The sequence below is a fragment of the Amphibalanus amphitrite genome, unplaced genomic scaffold (genome assembly GCF_019059575.1).
Source record: "Amphibalanus amphitrite isolate SeventyFive unplaced genomic scaffold, NRLGWU_Aamphi_draft 000012F_arrow, whole genome shotgun sequence".
Taxonomy (NCBI): domain Eukaryota; kingdom Metazoa; phylum Arthropoda; class Thecostraca; order Balanomorpha; family Balanidae; genus Amphibalanus; species Amphibalanus amphitrite.
The window spans coordinates 2,011,773-2,035,036 of NW_024881508.1; the positions used below are offsets into that span (position 1 = coordinate 2,011,773).

Here is a 23,264-nt window from a genome sequence, read left to right on the forward strand (position 1 = left end):
GTGCAAGTTTCTTCCGATTTGATGCCATGCAGGCTGGGTAATGTCTCGAGGGAAATTGCACCTCTTACGGTGTATAGGGGGCCGGGTTCGGTTTAATGCAACGCAATTATTTAGTAGCCGCATTTGCTGGCGCCAGCGTGACAAACTACGGCGCAAACAACGCGTCGCGTGCCTTCCGTTTTCAGAGAGGGTAATGATCAGGATATAATAATAATAATAATAATAATACCGTTTATTTCATGCCATCAGAGGCACATAACACAAATACAGACAGTCACCAAGCAACGTAATGATAATGCGTCGCTGGGTAGCTCTCTGAAACCTGGTAGGTATTTTTATTTTCAGAATTATTTTAATTTTACATTGTGAAGAAGTTGTTCACGTTCAACCCGAGCACTATCCTCTCTGATCAGAGAAGATGGTGCTGATTGTTGCCCATAACTTGTGAATAATGACCATAGGTCCATACTGATACGATGAAATTTTAGCCCATTTGCTTATATTTTCAACGTGTGCCCATCTAAAACAATGTTTCTGCATTTATTTGATGAGTCTGTCCTGATTAGCATCTTTTCAAAAAACTGTCCCCATTTCTCCTTGTACCTGGATACCTTCTTACCCAATGACTCGGATATGATGATATCGGACATGCAGTCTTGTCAAACCATGTGCTAGGTAGCTAATTTTGAGAATGAATTGACTGCAGGAATATTCATAAATATGTTACTTACTGTAGATCATTCTTATTACCTATGAATAAGACAGCAACTTGAACTACATATCTAGCTGATCAAAAAGGTGGATGAATGACCTCGGCTTGGATGGTGCACTGAAGCACCAACCATGGTGAAGATTTCCATAGTATCTGTTCAAACATTAGTAAAAATGTATAGTATAGGTGCTTTTCCATGTGAAATATCATTGTTTGTCATTTGCAAACATCAAAGAGCTAATAAAATGCTGATTTTCCTGTTATTAGTTAATTTAGTCTATTTTCAATAATGACACGAGTAGGTTTTGGTTGTAGATGTATGTTGTAGGTGTATTTTTGGTAAGTTTAGGTTAGGTTCTGTTAGTTTAGGCTTGGTTTGGTTAGGCTATGTTTTGTCCGAGCTGTTGGTGCCACCGTGACGTAATTCACGTTGTCATTCTTTTCATCATAGCACCCGTTAGTGTAAAAATCATCATTGCATGTTAAGATCGGTCAATTTTTTTCATCACTGACTGGTAAAAAACAAAACTTTTTTCATCTGCACAGGAAACGGTGAAGTAAAAATTTTACACTGTTTATAACACTTCCCTGCTTTTGTGTCGGGCAGCGGGCATTGCTTTGGTGATAATGAAGTCTTGGAGCAGCTGTTTACACACATCTTTTGTTTAAATTGGGTACATTAATTTCTTCAGGTTCCTGTATCTGACAAACTTGTGAAAAACTCCATTAGCTGGTCCCCTTTGATGTATGTATGCTCTTTGAGTCTTGTCTGTTGGTTACGGAGCGAGCGAAGCGAGCGGAGTCTCATACTGAATTAAGGGAAAATCCTGAGTATGAGCGGCCGGCCATGGGGACGCTCTTCAAAAGCTAATATCTTAGGAACGGGACATCCGATTGACAATTAGGCGCACGTGTTGCTGGAGTGTCCGTGCTTTTACGGCCTCCGGCTCCGTGCGCGGGGAAACATCGTCGGCGCGGCCCACGATGTCGAACGCGACGACATGGTGGCGATCTTGGTCGCCGGCTACGAGGCCCACAAGAGCCTTGTTTTGGCTACGGCGGCAGCTTTGGGGCTCACCGCGCCCCCGCCCCGGTCCAAGCCGCTACCAGATGGAGACGACTGGGACATATGGGTCCCGGCGGGCCGCTTCTGCTCCAGTGCGCGCGCGGAGCTCACGGCGCCCCCGCCCCGGTCCGAGCTGCTACCAGGGAGAAGGCTGTTACACTTATCAGCGCTGGTCGGGCCACTGGGGATGATCGGGGCAGCATCTCCACCGGATTGAAAAAAGGCCAACGTCCGAGTGCGCCCAGTGCAGTCAGCAGTGACACCGAATGTCCAACAGGCCGCTGCCTGGTCTGCGGCGAAGCAGCAGACAATTAGGCGCACGTGTTGCTGGAGTGTCCGTGCTTTTACGGCCTCCGGCTCCGTGCGCGGGGAAACATCGTCGGCGCGGCCCACGATGTCGAACGCGACGACATGGTGGCGATCTTGGTCGCCGGCTACGAGGCCCACAAGAGCCTTGTTTTGGCTACGGCGGCAGCTTTGGGGACACCACAACAGCTGACGGCGGCCGCGGCCCCAGAGATGCGCACCTGCGGGCAGGGCGGCCGCTGATCTACATCTCAGCTGATTATACTGAACAGGTGGGTACTAGGTGTGTGTGTGTAGGGGGGGGGGGTACCGATGGAAGCTATGTACGTCATGGTCGCTCTGATATGGCTGTTGAACTGGCTTGGCTGATAGTGCATCTGCAGGGTCAGCGGGGAATTGGTCTCCCGAGCCTCGTATAGCAGTTGTGCGGCAATTATGTGCCGTACCATGAACCGCCAACGACGTGTTCTTGGTAATTTGTGATACTTTATTGTGTCTCGTACTACTAGCTTGGCCTTTTTCCGTGTCCGTGCTGTCAGTAATTATCTTTCCTAATATCAGCTACCTTTTGCATTAGCTCCTGTGGTAACTTACTCTCTGACATTCCCTTTTCGGCCTGTCGAGTAACCGCCTATGCGTTGAAAGCTCGGTGTTCGCCCAGCCCTCTCCCCGTGTTTGTTCGGTGTTTGACCCGGCCCCCTCCATCGTGTCAGGTCGGTATTAGACCTAACTACTCCCACGTGCCAGCTCGGTGTTCGATCTAACCTCTCTTCTGTGTCAGCCTGATGTCTTACCCAGACCCCTCCCCGTGTCAGATCGGTATTTGACCCAGCCCCCACCCCTTGTCAGCTCGGTGTTCGACCCAGCCGTTCCTCCTGTGTCAGCTCAGTGTTTGACCCATTATCCTCTCTCTTGCCAGATCGGTATTAAACCTAACTACTCCCCGTGTCAGCCTGTATTAACCCAGCCCCACCCCTGTGTGATGCCAGACGGAGGAGACTGAGGCGCTGGACAACGAGTCTGTCTCTGGCCGTACTGAAGACGCTGCATCGGAAGACCGTCAGTTCTGGTTGGGAATCTGGCTGCTCTGACTCCGTCCAGCTGGCCGACGAGTGCGTGCCAAGACAGCCGCCGCCGCCGCCGCGCGCGCGCCAAGACGGCCGTCTACCGGCGCCGATGCCGCCACGCGCACGCTAGACGCCCGTCCACTGGTGCCACCGCCCCACGCGCGCGCACAGTCGGCAGCCGCCGCGTGTGCGTGCCCGCCCAGAATATGCGCTCTGCCGCCGTTGACTGCGGCTCGAGATTCATGTTCAAGGTTTAGGCATACACTCATGTTAATTGTCTACATTCATGAAGGTGCGTGGTGACAAAGATGCCTCGTCTGTGGCAGCGGATTTGCTTGTTCCGCCTCAACATGTGCAAAGTTGTTATGTAAACTGATGCGCTCGGCATTCGCCGTCCGCTCGCGCTGGTGGCGCGCGAACGAATGACCTGGCCCTGTTCATGGCTCATGCGGACCTGACGAGCGGCGGTATGACGCAATCACATAGACGGATTACCTTTCACCGCGAAGAAAATCATTATCAGCTGGCTTAAAATTATGCAATTGTTTGCCCTCAGTTCGCCAGGTAATATCATTCTTTGATCATTCATGCTGACTTGCGAGGCTGATATTTGATAATATATAGTGTGAAGCGTTCCATTTTTTTCTTATTTCAAAACTCATCTGTGTATCTCGCAACAATAATCAACCGAGTCTTTTCTGTTCTGCAGAATTTGGAAGCTGAGCGAGACTTAAGCAATACATTTGAATAATTCGAACAGTCGATAGTAAGTGTATTCATGCCCATGTGATATGACCTCATTTAACTCTTTAGCAGCTACTTTCTTGCTCTTTGACGGGGTTATCGGTGCCGACAATTCACGCTTCACTCGAGTTCATCATTCCGAACAATCATCAGATCTCCACACATTTTTATATAAAATTTGCACACACATTTTAGTGTTTATATGTTTGTGTATAGTGTGTAGGGAGGGGGAGGGGCTCTAAATAGCCCTCCTCCCTGTCAGGCGCGGTTTAACTAACGCTCGCCGGCCGAATGGTAGGGGGGGGGGGAGCGCCGCGCCTTTTATATTTTTTTTTTTACGATAGCTCGGGACACGCTGGAGATAGAGAGCTGGACCTTAGCATACCTGACATTTGATTCAACCCGAATCTTGTGACATCATCCGCATTTTCAGGTCAGGTCAAGTCAATGACCTACGACATAAGTGAGCATCTGCACGGTCCTAAAATGTCGCAACTTCGCAACGATCTCAGTGCCAGAGGAGCTTTCAAAGGGAGATGAAACTTACAGTGCCTAATGGCTAATATCATCTAGAGGCCTCACACCTTGTACATCTCGGATTTTTCCTAAAGGTCACATGAGTTCAGGTTATTTATTAGGGCCGAAAAGGTGAGGGGGTCGTACCAACGATATGGGCGAGGGTTAAATTACGCGCATGACATACAATCTAATGGCGATAAAACACGATTAAAGGTGATACTAGAACGGGTTCATGCTTTCGAATCGAGTAAGCGAATAAAACCGTGCTTACATGGACTGTGTTAAGCTCCGCCCACAAGTCCATGGATATATGAAAATAACTCATAGAGAAATTAGGCTCCGCCCACTGTCCATGCAAACACCCTTATCACATCTTTTTTTGGTCCATGTATGTCGGTCGAATTCTCTACCCTTAAACACGTCAATTTCGGCACAGAATCGGGCTAGTAACAAGCGGGCAACTTCGCTTGTTGTCATGTCAAGAGGGCATCGTCGAACATTCAACGGCAACGGCGTGACACCGAAAAACGTGGACGTCCCTGTAAACACGGACTTTACTTCCGTCCATGCATATACGAATTTCGAGAATGGGTGTCGGCATCAAACTTCCCACATTTCGCTGAGCCGGTCGCCCGGAGACATGACGCCTTCGGTGGCCGGTAATTCGATTTGGGTCGGCCCGGCTGCTGCGCGGAGGATGTGACCTGCCATCGTCTCTGGGTACATGTCGATGACGAGGTGGTGTGGGCGGCACAGGCCGTAGGGGGGGGGGGGGGCACGTACCGATCAACCTCCCGGGGCCGGACACTGAACTGAACTCACGCCTCCCTCAAACCAGGGCAGGACCGAGCGATGACAGGTCCGGCCACTTTTGGCACTCACGAAGCCGGGGAACCCCGCTGTGAAATCCAGAATCCCGCTGTGAAATCCGGTGAGACCATCGTCGCCCTCCGGCTGTGTTCGCAGTCATGCCGAAGCCTCTCTGCAGATGCAGGAATAGCTGTATAACGATGGCACGGAAGACGTCGAGCGTCGTCTTGACTCGCCGTGCGGCGTGACCGGTCCCGAGGCGCCGCGGAGACATGCCTATTTGATGAGGCTGGGCAGCGCGCGTCCGTTCTGCAGTTGCGTGACGGACGTATCACACGCCCGGAGGACCCTGCTACCGCGGTGGGGCGCACGCCGGGGTCTGTTCGCTTGCCGCCGGCGCAGCGGTCTTAACCCGCGCCCCGTAGGGGGGGGGGGGCCGAAACGGCCCCCCCCTGTCCTTTTCGGTCGATATCTCCTAAACGGCTGGAGATATCGCCACCAAACTTTCAGGACCCCTCCGGGTATCAATTTTACACATTGTGACCAAAAATTTTTCCAGAGGCTATGATAGGTTGGCCACAAATGACGTCAGAGTGACGTCATGTTCTGTCATTTTCGACCGAAAAAAGACCTTCGCGAGAAGACCTGTCAGGACTACAGCTTTGAAGATACAGAAAAATGATCAAGACATAAAAGGTGTAGAATTGACAGGGCTACAAAACTGCTATCTCGAATTTTTGAAATTTCTGAGTTTTGACCCCCAAAAATCAAAAAACATTTTTTTGGATATATTCGCCAAAAATCCAAAAAGTTTTTTGAGTTTCGAAAAAACCGGAATATATGTGATAGTGCCTACCGTCTTCTATCTACATACCAAATTTCAGATCGATACCTCGTTTTTTGGCCAAGTTATAGCGAAAAAACTGTTCAAAAATGATGACGTCAAATTTTCAAACTCAATTTTTGGCAATTCTAGAACTCGTAGAGCAAAACGAAGACCACCATTAGACTCCCCGTGACGAGCTGCATCGAATCGATACCCATTTTATGCAAAAATATCAACTTTGAAATTTGACCTAATTTGACCTGACCTTGACCTGACCTTCACCAAAACGTGACCTAGGCTGGCCCCAAAGGCTGCCTAACCCACATAATCGCATTTGTCATGTAAAATGGACCATAAAACATGTATCACACGACACATTCATATTGTGACCCCCGGTGACCTGACCTCGCTGTGACCTGACCTGGTATCAGTGACCTCAGATAGCAAAGTATGTGTTTGACGAACAATGTACCATCGATGGTTTTCAATAAATTACCAATTTACTCGCTTTCACAGCACATTTCTTGAATTGCCTGTGAACGGTGAAAATCTGACCTTTGACCTGACCTGTGACGTCATCGGTTTGACCTAGGTCAATGAAATTTGGTCACAAGGTAGTTCCCGGGTGGGGCTATCGAACGCCGTTTGAATTTTGAAAATCGGCCGGTAACTTTCCGAGATCTTAGGGGGGGGGCCGAAACGGCCCCCCCCCCCCTACGGGTGGTAGGGTCCGCCGGTAGCCCAACGGGGCGCGGGTTAACTCGGAAGCGACCATCTTGCGTGTGAGGACACAACCAGAGGCGTGAAACATTCATAGACAATTTATTCCGTTATTGGCTTATGATGTCTGTGTGAAAATTCCAGGGATGCCGCTGCGTCGAAGGGTAGTGTGGCCATCGAGTGGAATGATTTTTGTGCATTGCTGCCTCTGCACTGGTGCCTCAGTTCGGAGGGAAAACGACTAGTTGTCGGGTTAAATTTGTGCCTTAGCTTTGTGTTGATGTTGTGAGTTGGACCGTATTAGTAATAAAATAACCTCGCGGGTCGGTCTCCTAGGTGACCGTCTTCAGAGCCAGCATTTCCTCGAGTGGACAGACAGGCCTTCTTTCAGCAGTATCACTCGAGGAGCATAGTGGTGTCGCACTACGGACCGAGTTAAACACAATCTGCGGCGCCCAGTGCGGGTTGTTGTTGGACAGCAGCCAGCCAGACCGGCCTGCTCCCAGCACTCAGTCCTGATTGGTAGCATCGGCCGCCATGTAAAACAATGCCGCGGATTGCGGAACGCCGCACTCGGGGTCGATAAATTAACACAAGAGCCGCCACTCGCCAGAGCCTTTCGGCAGCGATGAACAGAGCCGTAGCGGCGCGACGTGCGAGCAGCGACTGGGGCGGCTTCCATCGCGGAGCCGGTGATCAGGTTTCGCCACCTGTTGGTGGGTATGCCGCTCCAGATCGACCGATCGCCTCCCACCCCTCACTCCGCCCCCCGCGCTGAGCCGCGGCGACAGCGTGGCTGCGATTAATTGGACCCCGGACCGCCTAATTGGGCGGCGGGGCAGCGCGCAGACGGCCGACCGGCGCGGTCCGGGACTCTGATTGGGTCGGCACGGTTCCCTCCCGCCGCGCCGCCGCGGCGACGGCCGTGGCCACGATTTCAGACTCGTTGGGCAGTTTGTACAATAATGATACTAATTAGGAATTAGATGAATTCCAAACGATATCGCTGCTGGATCTTTTAATTCAAATGAACTCATTTTTGCCACATCCAATTCTTGAAATTCCGAGATACTGAAAACTAAACCCGATTCTGAAGAAGCCACTTTGTCGTTTTTTTTTACACAGCAGACATATATCGGCACGGGCATAATTACACACCTTTTACTGACGAGGGATGTCTAAGTGTACATAATGCTCTTTTGCCCTTCGACTCATGCAGTGAACCAGAGGTCTATGAGTGAACTCAAGATTTTTGTCTGCAAGGGATGCAAAACCGAATGGTGAAATTAGGAAAAAGGCGTTCTGTTGCCTCGGCTGTAGTAGCTTTTGCTTTTTTCAACAAGTCTTGATAAAAGCCCGTCCCAATAAACGAAGGCTGGAGGTCCCTCATGCCCGCCGTCGACCGCCGCTTGTCGTCCACTGCCCACCGCCCACCGCCCACCCTCCACCGTCCACCGCCCACCGTCTGCCGCCCACCGCCCACCGCCCACCCACCGCCTGCCGTGCCAGCCGCCGCCATACTAATTAGTAAATGAAGGCGGGCCACGCACAACACTGATTTATCGAAATTAGGGAGTTGGAGGGGGGGGGGGGCAATACACGAACTTCCGTTTCCGTAAACGCCGTGAGGGAAGCGAAAAGTAAGGTAAGTACCCGCACTGGAATATTTACAAAGGTTTATTGTAGGCTAGGCGGAAGACGCGAACAATTAACTGGCTTCTGTATGCATATCCACCAGGTAATGGACAGGGAAGGTTATTTGTTACTGACTGCACAAAAGTGCGTAATGCACCTAAAGAGGTGATGTATCGTCCACACACATTACACAGTCCTACGCTGGAGCGGTAGGCAAACTAATGTATCGCCTTTTTCCCACGGGCTTGACTCGAAGTGGCATTTCGCGTCGTCAGTGAACACACGTGTTCCTAGTAAGTACATGCCTACTTTTGTTTGTTCTGCGCACCCTTGATGCAGAATATTTTTGCTTTTTTGGTTACACGTATCGAATCGATTCAATGCGTACTGCATTTCTTATGAGGTCCACAATAATGGTGTAGCGCCAAAAATTATAAATTGCCCACTGAGTAAAAATTAAAAAAAGAACAGAAAAACAATTTACAGTGACATTGATCTCTTAGCTCATGTGGTAAGGTTGTGTGCTAATTTTACTGTATATGTATGCCGTAGTAGCCAAATGAAAGGACTCACTAATTGCCACCCATACTGATCAAACAATGATCTCGTAAACTAAAGATTTTCTCCCGGGAATTCCAGTGTCGAAACACGGCAACATTTCTAGTTCGATAAGTAATGCGGGACAACTTGCTGAGCACATACGGCGGATTAGCAATGTATGTTCTTCTGCGAACCATGTTTTCTGCAAAGCCATGAATCTGCGGCGCGAGGCGGGATGAGATGCCGGCTGCCCTCGGCGCGGCACGCTCGCGGCGTTTCATCGCTCGGCTGTCGGAGGTCGAGAGGTCAGCGCGATGGATGGTCATTGGATGACCCCCGATCGTGAATGTGCTGTATCCGTATCAGTGGGGTGAGCGATACTAATTCAGCACCGGCCGGTCAACCCGAAACGGCGCCCCGCCCGCCCTGCTGCCCCCGTGATCTCAGAGCACCACTCCGCCTCGCCTGCAACCCCCGTGGCCTCCCCTGCGACCCCCATAGCTCGGAGTATCGCTCAGCGTCCCCTGATACCCCCGTGGCATCGGAGCCGTGCTCCGCCTCCCCTGCTACCTCTGCCCTTTCCTGCTACCCCGTGGCCGTGACCTCGGAGCGGCGCTCCGTCTCCCCTGCTACCCCCGCCGCCTTCCTTCCGAGAGCTCTACTTCACGCCTCACCTTCCTTCCATTGTCTTTATAAGTTGTTGCTAATTATTCCTAATCCCGCCCCTCTGCTGTCCAACTGGCAGGAGCTGCAGTCTGCGCCCTTCTTCTGAAGCCTTCCTGCCGTCGCCTCCAGCCCACTCCCGGCTCTTCTACTAGTTCGCCTCCTCTTCACTTACATTGCCTGCCTCTTGCCGGGTTTTCTCTCCGCTTCACGTTTCCTCTACCACCCATATCTACCTGCTCCCAGCTCCAGTCGGTCCCCGTCGATCCAGCTCATTTAACCCCCATTGTCGTCGTTTCCTCCCTGCCGTCGTCTTGCCCTCCCCTTTGCGGCGCCCGCTTCGCCAACTGCATAAGTGCACAATCGCCTCGTTACAGTAGCGAGTGGGAGCTTCAGTGGAGAGCCTCGGAACTCAATCACAGTGCGGTGGCGTCAAACACAGCTCCGACAGTTCACCCAGCGCGCGCACTAATAGGACCGATGGAAGCAGGGTGTGTAATGTGTATGTTGATCGCTACGGAATCCGGGCTGCAGCCGACTGCCCGCTGGGTTGGGGGGGGGGGGTGTCGGGATGTGTAACTGAGTCGGCGAGTGTATTGTATTTGTATTGTATTTGTATTTACATTTAAGAGCGATCCACATACAAAGTTGTTGTGTCTGGGTTGTTTCTGGCTGAGTCTGGGTGTCTCTGGGATTTTGGTGTCATATCTTATCGAAATATCTGCTGACATCTGTATAAACAACGGTGAATTCTTCTCCTTTGTCAAAGGGAGCAATATGGACTGTTGATGAAGTGGATTAGCTGGAGGACCGTACTGTGGTGTGACCTATAGCCACTTTGATTGTCTGTTACCGAAGCAGACTGAAGTCAGGGTGAATATTTTGATTATCAACTCTGCATAAATATTTTTAATACATGATCAATAATCAATAATTGCATGATGACTACGATACAGTAACGCTGAAAATGGCTACCACAGCAGCCGCCACCACGCATAATCGAACACTAGAAGACTGGTAACATCGATCGTAGTCGACGCACTGCCCGTAGCACGGTGACGGTTCCACTGATAATTAGTAGCGCGATAAGGACAGTACCAGCGAGCTTTCTGTTTCATTATATAGGTACAGCTATGTTGTGTACCCTCTCGCAGGCCATAATTTGAAACGATTCATCTTCATATTACCTCATGTTTTCTGTATGGTCCATAATTGATTTACTGTTTGTGCGTCATTACTGGGATATTTAGGCTAGGCTGGATATTATTCATCACAGTTTTCCTTGTGGAAAAATATGCAAGTGCTTTTCATCATGAACATTTTTTTTTTACTGGAAATAATGGTTGCAGAGAGCGCTGATAACATCATTAGCCTGCCATTGATTGAGGGTGTTTACTGTTTGGCGTTTAACGTCCCCTGCCAACTTTTCGCGGTAACAAATACTAATCAAATGATCGCCTTGACATTTTCTTAGGCTTGTCCTACATCAATTTTACATGGTATATTTAAATGTCGCCTGAATTCATCGAGATTTTTTGAGTCCAGACTGATTTTGTGACGACACTGCATGCCTGTTCTTTCCAAAAAGTAGCATAACTTAAGTAAACGCCACCAGAGACGTCGCGTCTACCACGTAACAAAATGGCCCTATCGAATTAAAAAATCTTATTTTGCTGAATAAGTTTGAGGCTTGATTTTTTTCGATGCGTTTACAAAAAAAAGAGCATATATGATACTACTATGAGCGACCAAGTACCATGTCATTTTTCAACAATATTTGTTTAAAGTTGACTCCTAAATCGAACATCCCAATGTTGTCCACAATGATTTCTATTTTCAAAGTCATTTTTAGCAGCTACAAGCACCGAGCAAAAAAAAAAAAAAAGAAAACACACTTTTGCTTCCTCTGCTCAACTACGGCCCCGGTTATTATGGTTCCCGCCCTTCAACTGGTAATTATCCCGCACACTGAAAAGAAAGGCGAGAAGTGTGTGCGATATATGTAGCCTCGCGGCTTTCGCTGTCACACCAAATCATCATGGGAGGAGAAACTCCCCCTTCCGCTTCCAGCTCTCCACTCGTCATGCTGGTGACCTCGTCAGAACGGCTCGGAGATCGGTGGGAACCCTCAAACGGCACCGCTCCGTCACACGGCCGGTGGGCGACCCCCGACAAAGCCGGCCACTCTGTCAGACTGGCGCCGTCAGTGACCCGGCACACCAGTGCGCGGCCCACCGGGCCCGCACAAAGACTGGCCACATTGACTATTCGGCACGGACGGCGCCAGCTCTCCCGATGGAAGTGCACACTGCAAACTCGCGGCTTTGCTCATTGTCTGGTGTAGACTTTCGAGTGGCAGTGGCGTGAACGTGCTGAGAAAAGTTTCGGTTTTATTTCATTTCTCAAGTTTGCTTTTTCCCTTAACTTTGATATAAGCCCCCTGCTCTCCTACATAGTCAAACGCTGAACTAACTTCGCAGGAAGTTAGATCCTTTGTCTGCATTTTCTATATGTATATATTGTCGTGATAACATTGCAGAGTATTACGAAAGCTTGCATGTTTTTTTTAGAAGTGTTAAAATGCAATTGCAAATATGCATGCTTAAATCGATTTTATGGCTGCCATTTTTCATATGACATGTCAAAGGAGTACGAAAGAATCAAGTCAACGGGACAACTTGTCAAACAGTCTGAAAGGTGGAGAGGAGTTTTGTGAAAAAGGGTGCAACTGGACACTGCACGAAACTACTTTTCGCCACTTTTGCATTCTTGCATAATTAGCTGCTTTAGCAATATGAGCTCGCTTATTTTACGACGTGGGCGTCACGGGCAAGGTTGAAGAAGGATGTGTTACATGGTAATCAAAAAGGTCGTTTGCACATGGTGAAGAGAAATACACAGGATACGCCATCAGCCATCAGCATGATAAGCATGAAACATGCCGACGATGTCCTGTATAAACACGCCTGCCCTGCAGCCTGCAGCAGTCAGGCTAGCCGTTCGGTGTTTATGCAAATCTAGCCAGGCGATGAATCCCGATGAGTCCATGAGTACATACATAGATGCTTGTGTAGATAGATGCATGTGCATATGTACATTGTTGTTAAGTTTGAGCTATTTCGACGCCACGTATTTCAAAAGAGACGTTATCAGGAAACGTTGTTTGACATATATAAGAATTTGGTGGGCAATAATTTCGCTTTCGGGACAAAATACAATTTTGTTTTAATGAGTGCAAGAATAATCATTCATTACATGGCTTGTATGTTAAATGGGTGTGTAATAATTTTGACTGTTGACCGCAATTTTCACATTTAATTTCCTTCTGAAGGAATGCATGTTTTTGTTAGTGACACCATGACAGCGGGAATATTAATTCGCGCGTTTCTGAATCCTTTTTCAATTTTCTTCTGAGTGGTGACATATTTGACGATATTTATTAGCGAGTTGAGGTGGGCCATATAATAAAATGATTACTGTACGAGGTAGGGGCAATAAGAAACAAAAATTATTGCCCTCTGTGACGCCACTGTAACCCTCGGGCGAAAACCTCAGCTACGCCTCGGGCAATAAAGCATGGTTCGGTCTTCACCCTCGGGCTACAGTGACGTCACATCGGACAATATTTTTTTAGCATTGCCTGCTACCCCATACAGTATTCATATAATAGGTGACGAGATAACCCTCATGATTCATATGCATTATGCGCCCTATCCAGGTGCTCGCTAACCTTGATGGACGATGCACCGATTGTTTTTTTTTTAACCTTTTCTAGACGGGTAATACAGCTTTTCTACGCAAGAAAAACACTGATAGATACGTGGTATTCTCGGCATTCGCAAAAAAGAGTTGTCTTTACTGGTCTCCGCTCCCAGTAACATTTTCGGCTGCCATCGACGGCGTTGTGCGGCATCGCATCTCTCACCGACGCTGCGAGCTAGGAGCTGGAGCGTCGCAGCAAGCGAGATTCCACGTCCGACTGTATTGATAATGAAATGCTAGAGCGCCTAAAAAAATTATAGATGATATGCATTATCTGAGCTACCGATATGAGCGAGTTTTGTCACGACAAACATCTGTATATGATCAAATTACACTTGAACTCTTTACGGCAAATGTGAGACATTTAAATCTAGCATGAACTTTTCCCATACGCCGAGATATCCCTTTAGCATTATCCTAGCCGTGCGGGAAACATTTGCACGTGATCTTTCCTGCACTGTTTTCCGACACGGGTTGATGGCCTACAGTTCTGGTGATTTTTTAATAAAAATTTTAAAAAAGGTGATTTCAATAATTAAATTGTGAGTTTCTGAATAGATATTGAACGACGTATGGGAAATATCTTACTGAACTTGCTCTGGGAGGAAAAATGGAAACCTCGGTCTTCAAAAAATCTCCGGCACTTCTCCAACCTGTCTGAATAATATCTCTTCTACTAAACAAACAGACGGTAGCTGGAGCCTAGACTGTGCGGAGAACTGATGACCGCTAACGCGCGCCCTTGGCCCCTTGACGTCCTCCACAATTCACGCCGCTCGCGCAGTGGCCTCGGCTGTCGGCCCGACCGGGAAAACATCAATTGGACGCGATCGACGCTTCCTGCTGGGAGGGTCGAGCCGGCAGGGAACGCTGACTTATGGAGACATCGGTAGTCAGACTCAGTACCAACAATACCGACCAGCTTGGTGAGCTCTGCGAATACGTCCGACACGATGATGTTTGATGCTCACAGTCACGTTTGTCTGAGGCCCTCTGGTCGTTCGGATGTTCATTATGTGGAGTGGTCAATGGCAAGTGAGACTGGCTGGGGGGCGGCATTGCGCGTTAGGGTCACGAAGTGACAGGGCTGCTGGTGAGCAACCGACTGGGAACTGAATGGTAAAGTGATGGAGCGCGGTGGGGCGCTCAGCTCACCTGACCGTGACGGTGGTCCAGTGCCCTGTGTCCTGGGCGGCGGTGACGGTGTCGGTGACGACGGCGACGACGTCCGTGCGGCGGGCGGACGGGCGCGGCGGCGACTGTCGGTGCCGCGCGCCGGACCGACGGCCCGCCGCCGACGCGTCCGACGCGGCGGCGCAGTCGGCGGCGGCGTCACTCCGGCCCGGCTCCTGACCGTGAGCACTGCACGCTCCTGGCGCGGAGACAGTCTCGGGACTCGGGAGAGAGCCGGCCCCACTTCGGGACACATGGGCTTATCTGAATCCATCGCCTGACTAGATTTACCTGCACGCCCGAACGGCTATCATGAGTCATGAGCATGACTGCAGCGAGCAAGGTCATCCAGAACATCGTCCGCATATTTGCTGGTTATCATGCTGATGATTGCTAACCTGTCCTCTGTTGCTCTTCAATACGCAAACGAGCCTTTATATTATCATGCTGCCTACTGTCTGAAATATTCTTGCTATAAAAAGTAATTTATCTAATCTATTTAATATTTTTATAAATATATTTGATTTCAAAGTCTGCAGTTTTCTTTTCTCAGTTCCCAAGAGGTAAACAAAAGTTAAAGTGTAATATCTTGAAAACCAGCAAATATTTTTCGGTGAAATTTGGTGGATTTTCGTTTGTGCTCTTTCTTAACCGAGAGACATCGCTTTTATGCCAATTCATTAGCTTTTTTGAAGGTGGGAGGGTCCCTTTAAGTGATAAACTTCTGACACCCACTCATTATTTTTTTTTTCATCGCGGCCCCTCGCCGCTATTTTTTTGTGGTCATCCGCTTAGGAACAATTCAATTGTCTATCAATCTGTTGTCTTTATCTTCTCCTTTATGTGTCCAGCGATGTGCGGCAGGCCGATTATCGGGCCTCCCTCTGACAAAAGAGACCAGTCCGTCGCATGAACCGGACGACAGCATCCGTGTCTCATGTCTTGTCTTTGTCTCGCGGAGTCATGCCGCAGCTAAGGTCTATCAACAGACATTCAACAATCGCAGCCCGAGGGCTGGCAAGTGTAATCCACCTGTTCACCTAGTCATCGCCCCATGTCCACTTGGTCACTAACTCAATATCCACCACTACCAGCGTTCACCGGTGGCCCCCTGGTTCCGTCCGTCAATACTGCGCCGTTCGGTGACCCTCACAGCGTCCCCTGCCCATGTGTTCCGCGATTAGTGTCGGATGAACGCCACTGAAATGGCAGACTGTCGTTTGTTCTAGGCGATCGTAACTGGGTTACCTATGGAGTTTACCGGACCCGAACGGCGCAGCGAGTACGCTTGCGGCTGGACGAAGTATTTGCAACTGTCGCTGCATGCTAAGGGAAATCAGAACACCGAGGACATGACCGCCCGCGAGAGAGACCGATCTGCTCATGATTCATTCGCATATGGTAAATGCGCATTTGTCTGCAAAAAAAGTGACCAAAGGTGGATTGACCTTGACTGATCGCAGTCACCAATGGCCTCCAACATCACAAACTACAGGGTTCAATTGTATTCTGAAGTACGCGTTTTGAAACCAGTATTAAAAACAACTGGATAGGATCGCCGATCGGATCTGCGAGATGTCGTGGAGTGTGTGGCATGCGGCAGTGACGCCCTGGCTGCCGCCATCCACCTGCAGCTGACGTTCAAACACGGCTAACGAGGGGTGGGTCAACAGGCGGCCGACAGCCGGGGTCCGCCGGCGCTGTCGGCGACGTCTCCGCCGGGTCACACTCCGTCGGACCCGGCGGCCGCCACCCGGTCAGGGTCACGAGGTCGTCTTTAGTGGCCGGTGCCGCACCGCGGGAATCGCTAGCGGTTCTTGTGCGGCGCTGGGACGGTCCTACTCCTGACTCGGGGTGGCGTGTGTTTTGGTCCCGTGGGTTGCGGGCTCTGACCGCTCGCACCAGCACATTACGTATTTTTTTTTTCAGATACTTACACAAGCGAGCTTAACCCGCGCCCCACGGGGGGGGGGGGGTGGGGGCTATTTATAGCCCCCCTCCCGTTTTTCTGCAATAACTTCCAAACCACTTGACGTATCGACGCCAAACTTTCAGTACCTTCGGCTGCATCAATTTGACACCTTGTGTCAAAATTTGAACTTCGTACCTACCATAGGTCGGCCGGAAATGACGTCAGAGTGACGTCATGTTCGGCCGATTTCGACGCAAAACATTGAACCACGGCAATCGCTCCCAAGAGCTCAGTTTTTAAGCTAGATCCAATTTCTTTGCATGAGAGGACTCAGAATAGACTGCGCTATCAAACTGCTATCTCGGATTTTCGAAATTTTGAAAATTTCGAAAATTTCATATAATAAGATTCAAAATTTATATTTTTACATTTTTTCTTTTTTTTTGTCTTTTCGAAAAAAACGGAATATATGTGAAAGAACGCATTATTATAACTAACTCTAGCAAGTTTTAGCTAAATATCTTCAAAAATGGCCAAGTTATACGCATTATTGCAAAAAATAAACAATTATTAATTTTTCAAATCAATTTTTCAGCTCGAATTTGACATCTAACGCCAATATAAATAGCACCATCGTGTTCCTGAGCTCAAACTGCATCCAATAGACACCTTTTTGTTGAAAATTTTAACTTCAAAATTTGACCTTTTTTGACCTGAAAGTGACCTGACCTAAGCTAAATTTCACTCAAAATGACCTCGAATTAAACAGACGACATCAAATTCGAAAAGTTTGGCCTAAATGGACCATAAAACATGTGTCACGTGACCGACGGATGATATAATATTTTCGTGACCTGTGATGACCTGACCTTGACCTGAAAATCAAAGTACAAGTTTGGTACCCTCAGAGTATCTAGAGCATCTGTTCACGAGTGTGTGAACCAAAAATGAGCCTGATCTGACTTGTAAGACGGCGGCCAGAGCCCAAAACGTGAAGAAGCCAAAATGCTAATAATTTTTACTTGACCTGACCTGTGACGTCAATGAAATTAGGTTTCGCTCGACAGTTTTTCCGGGGCTATCAGACGCCGTTTGAATTTTGACGATCGGCCCAGTAGTTTCGGAGTTAGGAGGGGGGCTATGAATAGCCCCCCCAGTAGGGCGTGTTATACGCAGACCCCAGTGGGGCGCGGGTTAATATGGTGAACTGGGTGGTCCCTTTTTTAGGCTCACAATGTTTATCTTCATTTATTTTTATTTTTTTAGGGGACGGGGACGCGAAATACCATCCGATGAGTGATAGTAACGGCCAACGGGTAACGGAGAGAATGGGATGATCCGACAGCAATGAACCTTGAAAGTGTTGACTATGAGTTTTAAGGGTGCCCGTACTGCGTTGGTCATAGTCGACGTCCGATTGCAAACCTCAATCAATTATTTTGACATTGCGTGATTAATAATGTTTCAATGCGCTTTAAACATCGTACGAACAATATGTTTTGTGATGAAAAGGAGAGACCATACATTCTTTTCGCCGAAATAATGCTGCTGATTAGAATCAACGTTTCTGCTCTATTGCACTGTCCTTATAGGAGAGTCCAGGATGTCGTCCGTCGCATGCTGATGAAGTTGGGGCTATTTCGGTGACAGAGAACTTGTTTTGGGCGCGCCGTTGCTCCGTTCACGGCTCGGTGCCCCTCGTTCAACAGGGCCGGTCCGGCGGGCGGCCGCGGCATTGGCGTGTTTGTCCGAGAGCTTTTACGGTCATTCCGGCCATTTCCAGGCAGTTGAACCCCGAATTTCCTCGTATACGAGAAGTGGTGTGGTTGTTGTCCGTGCAGTGTGGGCGTGAGTCCGTCGTTCTTTTCTTGCTAAAAAATAACCTAGCAATATGAGTATGCAAACGAAAATCAGGTTGCATTAGGTCTAAATAATTTACGTACAGTTTCGAAGTTTCCTAGTTCTGCATTATCCGGTGATAAGTTCCCATATAAACCGACGACCTCAAGGCCATGTTCAGTCGTTTCTTGGCTTTAGGGTGGTTCAAGACTCATAACCTGCAAACTTTGGTGGTTTTGGTCGCATTGGACATCATATTATGAATCCAGGTGATGCTCGCTAACCTCTGCGTAATTAGTGTTGTTAGCCACCAAATATTGCTGCGGCAGACCGATGTCGTTAGTCCTGATGACCCTCTAGACATTTCTTTACTGCACGACCTCTGGCAGGTGTTTTGATTTGCTTTGATGCAAGGCACAGATACATTAGCTAGATAAATTTTGTTGCGCTTTTAGTCGGCATTATGCTACCGTGTTTTCACCCTTGTACATAGAATTGAAGAGTGACGGTGAATTTTCAGCTTTGTTTGATAACAGTGCTAGAAAATTTGTATGTGATTCCAGTGCTTTGGCAAAGTGATCCATATCCGATGAAAATGCTGTTTTCCATGCTATCGCTGCCTGCGTTGACGCCGCTTTGCTGTGTGGTTTTACTACAACTGTCAGTGCTCCTTCCCCTCAGTACTTGACCCCATCCTCCAGTCGGGTGATGAAGTCGAACCTCCCATTCCGTGCTTTGGAAACCCTTTATGCAGCCGACAGGCGCCGCGGTCGCTGTTTGAACCTCAATTTCCGGCAGTGGGGCCGTCAAGACCATTTACCTTTTCCGACATCAAATAGAGGTAACATTTAATGTCCCTAAACTGCCCCGTTTCCGTCGATAGGCGACCCAATGCTTCTGTAACATGCACACAAAGTGGTCACCGTGACCACGGGCAACGGTTACGGTCGGGTGGCTCGACCTGTCGCGGGGCCTGCCGCTCGTCACCCCTGCCCCCCCCCCCCCACCTTCCCCAGACGGAGAAGGGCAGCAGCGAGACATGGTTCAGGCGCGGAACGTTGATAGATGCTGGGTGTGCTGTGCCCATTAACTGGTTGTGATATTAATGTTTGACATCACCACTTCCCCAGCCCCATCCTTCATTGACAACGATCTACTGGCTTAACCCTATTAGTGGCAGGGGGGGGGTTGTTTTCATCCACCCCTCAGGTTTTTCGGGAATATCTCCGAAACCGCTGAAGCTACGATGCTGAAATTTTCTGACTTTTCCTAAAACTAAATTGGGCACATTCCCTGAAAATTTCAAGTTCATAACTTTACCAAGGGCGGCTCCAGAGCACTGGGAATTGGGGGGTCCTATTCGTGAAGCGAGTCATTTGGGCGATGATCACGATGCTGATGTATTATAACTGTATGCACCAGTTTTATCATGTGATAACATATACAAAGTTATTGTGCATCCTCTTTTGACACGTTTTTGCTATAATAGGCGGATCCAGGCGTCCAAAAAGGGGGGTTATGTTTTACCTCCCAACATAGGTGCCCTGACACCGCCTATGCATGACCAATACAATTGTAGTCGTTCTCTCATAAGAAAATTGTAACATAACAAGACCATTACCACCCTTTTTAGAAACAGTACCAACAAAAACCTTATTTGCTATACTTTTTGTGTACCCCCAATCTCAATGATTGTATCCGCCTATGATTTTTGAAAATGCATATTTTTAGGATCCATGTGAATTCCTGGTTCATTCTTTATCGATCGGCAAAAGTTGCGTTAAGATTGGTTCAGAAACCTGGCCGTGATAAGCAGTCTAAAATGTATCTGCAATTTGCCCGTTTTTACCCCCCTCAACCCCCCTTTTGACATTTTCTTAATTTTTTTTTTTAGAAATGTAGATCACGTTGAGCGAAGTCGAATGCCGTTTGAATTTTGAAAATCGGCCCGTTAGATCTCGAGATATCAAGGGGGGGTCGTAAACAGCCCCCCCCCCCTGCCACTAATAGGGGTAGCCAGGAGCCTGCCACTAATAGGGTTAACTATTAACCCAAGCCTTAATGCGGATGACTTGCGGCTCGCAGTAGCGGTCAGCTGCTGCGGTTATCTGCCCTCGGCCGCTGCCACCTTTCCCTGTCACACACTTCTGTCTGAACGTCTCTGTGAATGTGTGGTCGCTACGTGCGTAAACTGGCGTAAATGACGCAAAACCCACCATCATATCCCTGGTGGTTCGTGCCTCCCGTAGCCGATACCAGAGCTGAGTGAAAAGTCGTGTTCACTGTCCACTGCTGTGGCCCATTTTCAGGTGAATATTGCATTCCGCAATAGATGGACCGAGATATGAATCACCTATGAATGAGCTATCTATGAATAATCCAGGTGCCAAACATTAGGTACAATTATTTTCAATCATAATTCTTTCTCAACTAGATATGAAATCGAAGAGCGCAGAAAATAATGAACTGTTATATAGTAGGTAGTAGGTATGCTTACTGGGTATGCTTGCTTTATAGCATACCATGCTTTTGAGTAGTGGCTAATATTTTTGAATAGGTTCACAAGTAAAATTGATGGATATCGCATGCATATTTCCTGGCTGCTAAAAACTCAGCGATGTAGCATTGCAAAACACCAGCGACGCAGTCAGACTGAGAATATCGATGAACCAGTCACGTATTCTAGCGTGCGGACCTGACCCGGAACAGCCGAAGGCAAATATTTGACACAGTGCGGATAATTGGCAGATTTGGCAGTTCCACATGTAGGCTTTGTACTTGCAGCGCCAACTTTTGTGACTTAGGACAAGCCTCGGGAGGCTATAGTGCAGTTATATTATTTTCATGTTGGCTGTTGTCCGTGCCCTTCTTGTTCTGCATTTTTATGGCTGTACAGTGTACACTCTTCTTTTCATTTGAATAATTCATTTGAGTGTTGATAAAAAACGTAAATTTTGCGTGAATTTGATTTTCCCCTGTTTGAATTATATGAATGCGGAAAAATATGTCCAATAATAATACTAAGCTGCCGTTCATATTGTGTACCGCTCGGTTTATCTGCAGTAGCACGTTCCATTACAAGTGCGTACTATTTAAGCTGGCAAATTCAACTCACTTACGGGGAAGGAATATGCAACAGCCACCCGCCACACGGACTGCCGGCCGCCCTGTGTGTGTGTGGGGGGGGGGGGGGGCGGAAGATGCGGCCATACCCACCGCACAGACCGACTGTCTGTCTATGTGTGTGTGGGGGAGGGGGGGGGGGGGGGCGCAGCCCCACACACCGCACGCTCCGACTACCGGTCTGTATTTGGGGGTGGTAAATGGAACTGTGGCCCCACCCACCACACAGCCCGACTGTCGGCCCCGACGCAACCGTTCACTCTCCGCTCGCGAGATGAATATGTAAGGAGGAGGTGGTCTGTCGACGGGTGGTAGCGCACAGTCGCAAACAGACGCAAACAAGCCGTCATCTGGGCGCCGTCGGCGGATGGCCGACTGGTGGTGCTGATGGGCCCCAGCAGATGGAGGTGGAACGGAGCGCACGGATGTAATAAGGCTAGTGGTCATAATGCCTTGTGGGTGTTTCTCTTCTTTCTCGTTCCCTCTCACTCCCCCCTCTCTCTCTCTCTCTCTCTCTCTCTCTCTCTCTCTCTCTCTCTCTCTCTCTACCGCCCACTTTTCATTTCTTTCAATATTACATCCCTTTTCTCTTTTTCAGCGGCATTTCTTCCTTTTTATCTTTCTATCTTTTTCAGTGCTCTATTTTTCCATCAGCTTCCTTTCTCGCTCCAGTGATAGCAAATGAATCAGTAAGCGGGCTATGCTCGTGTCAAATCGCGAGCGGAATTTTACTCCTTTTTTGCTCATCAACCCCAGCCAATGTCCGTTGCACTGGGTAAGTAGGTACACACTGCATTTCAGTTGACACAAGCATATGTAGTAACACGGAACATTTGTTCCGTGTTATTATAGTATCCACTGCGTTTTTATCACTCTACTCGTTCACTCTTAGGGACGTTGCATGACACAGTCCAACTCATTACTCTATAGTCCTTCATACACTTCATCCCTGGCAGAACGCAAGTTTGTGCACTTATGTACATACTCATTCAGACGTAAGTAGGAGGTGCGTATAATAGCGCCCCATTCACTGTCAATATTTTTCTTGTAATTGTATGCTCAGAGGGAAGAGAATGAAAGATAAAAAATGCAGAAAAACAGCTGGAAAATTAAACTTCATTCAGGAAGACGGACAAAGAAAAGACACAGTAGTTGGAGCGGATATACAGACATTCTAGCCAACAACATAAATAAGAACGATGAAAAGCTATGAAGAAGTGGGAATTTTTAAACTTGCTCCCCGAATGGTCACAATAATTTCGTTGATGTAGTGTCAACGACTGATCGGTGACCGGAAGCATAACGGCGATATTTACTAGCTAATGTGAATATAAATCGCTATAAATGAGGCTGCAGCGACCGCAAACTGCACCGGCAATAGTCCACAGATGAAAAGTGGTAATCGCTGTGCCCGCCTGACTGGCATATCAATGGTCTGTGGACCGATGTGGCCCGACCCAATGCCTTAACCCGCGCCCGGCTGGGGGTCCTGGATTTCCACGCCCTGCTGGGGGGGGGGGTGTTTGAACCCCCCCTTGTAACTCGGCTCCTGGGCCACGTAGCGATACGCGGAAGGCGGCGTTCGAAAGAGCGTCAAAAATAATGACGAAATCACTTCGGTCAATTTTTTGGTCAGGTCAAAGGTCAGGTCACCAGAGGTCATTGAAGGCAAAATTTCGCCGATTTCTAGGTCGAATGTCGAAAATTTCCAAGAAGCCAACGCATAACTCGGGAACCAATAGAGCTACAGCGCCGCGGAAGAGCGCATTCGATAGCCCTATTAACGCCCTTTCTGAGTAATTCCCTCAGATTTGACCTAACGCCAACGGTTTTGCCTGCAGGGGGCA

At 48.6% G+C, this 23,264-nt stretch overlaps 1 protein-coding gene and 1 long non-coding RNA gene across 2 annotated transcripts in view; one reads left to right on the plus strand and one right to left on the minus strand.

Moving 5' to 3' along the window:
- LOC122383500 (leucine-rich repeat-containing protein 4C-like) overlaps positions 1-14,722 on the minus strand; it is a 56,313-nt gene extending 41,591 nt beyond the window's left edge. The window contains exon 1 of the mRNA XM_043370006.1: positions 14,526-14,722. The gene's annotated coding sequence lies outside the window, so the exon portion shown is untranslated. The remainder of the gene's footprint in view (positions 1-14,525) is intronic.
- On the plus strand, positions 1,788-3,905 carry LOC122383561. The gene is made up of 2 exons (XR_006256860.1): positions 1,788-2,356; positions 3,074-3,905. It is a non-coding gene; the product is annotated as an uncharacterized LOC122383561 (long non-coding RNA).
- Positions 14,723-23,264: the final 8,542 nt, after the last annotated feature.